Genomic DNA, 3918 nt, shown 5'->3' on the forward strand with positions numbered 1-3918 from the left:
TCCCATAAATATGTACAATTATTATGTATCAATTAAAAATAATAAATAAGTTTCCTTTATTAAAGTGTATTAGTTTGAATGATTCATTCTCTAAAGATTAAGGTTATTTCATTGCATTGACTAATGTTAAAATGTATTTTTTTAAGAACTAACTGGTTTTGAACAGAGCATATATAAATGTACAAGGATACTTCAAAAAGTTTATAGGAAGATTAGTATTACCTTTTAATGCTATTTTTCCACTAAGTGGTTTTTTTTTTTGTGACCGGTAAGGGGATCGTAACCCTTGGCTTGGTGTCGCCTGCCCTGTGCTCAGCCAGTGAGCGCACCGGCCATCCCTATATAGGATCCGAACCCATGGCAGGAGCGCCGCTGCGCTCCCAGCACTGCACTCTCCTGAGTGAGCCACGGGGCCAGCCCTCCACTAAGTTTTTGAAGTACCCTCCTAAATGTAGTGAAGTCCAAAACAAGAGACCGTGAAATGCATACATTAATATATCTAAAAAGGCTAAAAGAATCTTGCCATTGTACATCCTTGCGGTAAATGTGTGTCAGAGAGATGAGCAAAGTAGAAAATGCAAATATCATGTAAAAACAGCTTTAATCTATGAATTGAAGATGTATGTTAGCACATCAAAGCTTTGGTGATAGTGGGTAGTGTAGAGATAAAGTATTTGTTCTTTACAATACTATTTGTGGGAAAAGTTTCAACCTGGTCTTTTGAGGGTAATTAAAAAAGTTGTGGAAAACAATCAAAGCTTTGGTGATAGTGGGTAGTGTAGAGATAAAGTATTTGTTCTTTACAACACTATTTGTGGGAAAAGTTTCAACCTGGTCTTTTGAGGGTAATTAAAAAAGTTGTGGAAAACATAATTAAAAGTTAACACATGTCCTTCCATGAACTTTTTTGAAGTACCCTTGTAATTGAGGTTGGAAACAACTCCCAAGAAAGCCCATGGGCCTCTCCTTGCACTCTAACAGCTCTCTCAGGCTTCCCAGGTGACCCTGGGGCTTGGCCCCATCAGCGAGGGCAATATTAGACAAGTGATCAATCAGCCCTATAAGAAACTGTCCTGGAACCCAGACTCCATGTTCGGGTGGCACATGGAGGAGGCAGAAACTCAGCCAGTGACATTCTGAGATGAGCATAGGCCTGCACTGTTTCCAAATATCTCCCTGCCCCTCAGTCACCACCAACCTCAGAGGCCTTTTCCAAATAAACGAGATGTCTGAAATTACCATCATTCAGACTGCTCCTCTGGGTTAAAGAATCATCTCTCCAGACAGCTCCTGATAAAATGACTTTCTGATTTAATCAAGGAGGGGTAACCCATACACATATTAGTGTCTATTCATGGAAGCAAACTTTTTGGTCAAAAGAGCTACTGGTCACCCAGCAGACAGACAGAGACAGAGTGTGAGCTCTGAAGGAAAGGAGGTAGAGAGGCCCTGGAAAGGCTGAGTGTGTGGGGTGCTATCTGGAGGCAGGAGGTATGCAGCATTGTAGGGTGGCCCCAGGGAGCTACAAGTCAGGAGGAAGTCAGAGGGGTGCCTGAAAAGGGGTAACTTTGAGAAAAAGAGGAAAAGTGGTCATCAAAGTGCCCAGTGGGTGAGGCCACAGTGAAAACTGGCATTCCTATCCACAGTTCTCCCCAGTGCGGGGTAGGAACTGACCCAGTGAGACCTGAGTAAGACTAGAATGGCCAGTTCACAGATGCCCAAGACCCCATATCAGTCTGGGTTCTAGCAAGGAACAGAAGGTACATTCAAATTGGGATAACTGGAAGAAAGTTTAATTAAGAAACTGTTTATAAAGCTGTGGCCTCGGTGTAGGGCAACTACAAAGAACAGTATAGGACAGGAGCTAGTAACAGTGGCACTCCATGACCAGGTCTGAAGGTGTGAGGGGAAGGGAGCAGCTCCCGGGATGCAGAGAATAAGAGGGCCACTGCCAAACAGATCAGGGAGGGCACTGGGCTCCCCCATGTCCCTCTTCTCCCACCCTCTGACTCCTGCCAATGCTCCAATTGGCCAAACCCAACTGGAGACCAGAAAGAAGCGAGTCCACTGGGGCAGCCCATATAGTTCAGACCCTGGGACACACAGCCAGCTGGAGAAGGTGCTGCGTGGAACTGGAGGTGCAAACCCAAGATATCCTGCCCCATGCCCCAGGGCAAACTGGAACAAACTTTGCTATTTTACTCTTAGGCTGGTGGCAGATTTCACTTTCCAAATTCAAGCAATAAAAGCTGGAAATGGCACACCCTGTTCTCAGGAAACAATAAGGCTCCTTTGAAAAACTTGTATTCAAATCCTAAAATCAAAACATCTCTGCTCACTCGCTCTCTTCTCTGAGGTCCTCCTATCCACAGAGGGGTGGAGAAGTCCTGCCAAGCACAGAGAAATTATTGCCTCTAACAGGGGAGGGAAAGGACTAAGTGGTCCTGCCAGCGGGCAATAGTGTCTATTTTAATTTTCCCCTCTTCATTTCCAATTAGTGTATTTTGTTTGCAAAAGGTAATAAAAGGATAAGAGGCTGGGTGGAGGGTCGGTTTCTCAGTTTTCTCCTCCTTCTAGAAAAAAACATAACTCCCACATCCACGGCAGCCCGCTTGTACTTTGAATTATCTTCATCTTTTCATGAAAGCAGTGGTTTGCATTCTTTCACTGAACAGCCTTTTCTCGGAATTTGCCAATTCTGATTGCCAATGCAGTGCCTCTTTCTTTAGGGTGGCCGCCTTCTGTTTTATGCATGTAACTGCTTCCTTTCCTTTCTGGCTTCTCCCCATATGTTTTTAAGTTCACCACAGTACTTTGGGCTTTCTAAAAAGGATACTGCAAGCAAACACGAGCAAGCAAACAAGCACCACAAAGGGAAATGTATTTGCAAGGTGCTCTGGGCATGCGGATACCAAATCCATGTGTACACTGTCTCTGCAGTCCACGTCCACCCGGCCGCTGTTCAACAACAGCTTCAGCAGTGCCAGATTTCCTCTCCTTGCAGCCCAGAAGGCAGCGTTGGCAAGTGGAGTTTCCTTCTGTGAGAGCAAAATGAAACAGGATCTTAAAATCGACATTAATCAACATGACTGCTTCTACGCAAACAGATAATAACATTCAAAAGGGAGAATTTCCAGATGTGTCTATCAATTGAAAAATTGCTCCCCCAGCAATAGATGCTTCTAGTATGCTTGGCTATGGAATGTACTCTGGCACCACATGCTGGAGCTGCAGTGTGGTTATGAGTAGCAATGTTGATAATACAGCACTGTTAATACCCCATTTCCCACCAATGTGCTCACTTTCCTGCCTCCCTTGTGTCTTTGTTCACACAGTTTCCTTTTTTGCTTGGAAAGGATTTTCCCCTATCCTTCAAGACCAAGACTGTGCTCAAATGCTATTTCCTCCCTGAAACATTCCAAGTTTCTACTTCACCTCTAAGTAGAGCAAAATTTCTCCCATTCTGACCTCCCAAAGGAGTTAACCTGCCCTTTTCCTTTGCCCTCAACTCCTTCTACCTGATTCCAGCTATCTAGGTAAATGCCTCACTCTCCTACCATCTAATTTTCTTTGCTTCATCAGGAACTTGGAAGAGGCTTGGGTTGAGAATAAGGAACCTTGGGCAGAGAATGCTATTACACGTCTTTGTACGGCTCTTTCACTCCACTACTATTTTAGAGCTGCACGGTTAATGTTGGAACCGTACCTATGGAAGACATAGAACTAGAAAACAGGTCTTCAAAAAGAGGCAGAGCTGACGGCAGCACACTTTCCTTCTCCAAAACAAATCAATTTGGATCTGTAGAGAACACTCTGTGGGAGGGACCAGACAGCTCTGGGTTTCAACCCAGCCTTGGGCAAGTAACTTGGCTCTTGGGAGTCTCAGTTTCTTCTTTTTTTTTTTTAGTAGTATTGCTT

At 44.2% G+C, this 3918-nt stretch overlaps 1 protein-coding gene across 1 annotated transcript in view; it reads right to left on the bottom strand.

Annotated features, from left to right (window-relative positions):
• Positions 1-3034, bottom strand: part of ANKRD29 (ankyrin repeat domain 29) — a 40310-nt gene extending 37276 nt beyond the window's left edge. The window contains exon 1 of the mRNA XM_008576643.1: positions 2928-3034. The gene's annotated coding sequence lies outside the window, so the exon portion shown is untranslated. The remainder of the gene's footprint in view (positions 1-2927) is intronic.
• Between the last annotated feature and the right edge of the window lie 884 nt (positions 3035-3918).

The sequence above is a fragment of the Galeopterus variegatus genome, unplaced genomic scaffold, assembly GCF_000696425.1.
Source record: "Galeopterus variegatus unplaced genomic scaffold, G_variegatus-3.0.2 Scaffold1383, whole genome shotgun sequence".
NCBI classification, from domain to species: domain Eukaryota; kingdom Metazoa; phylum Chordata; class Mammalia; order Dermoptera; family Cynocephalidae; genus Galeopterus; species Galeopterus variegatus.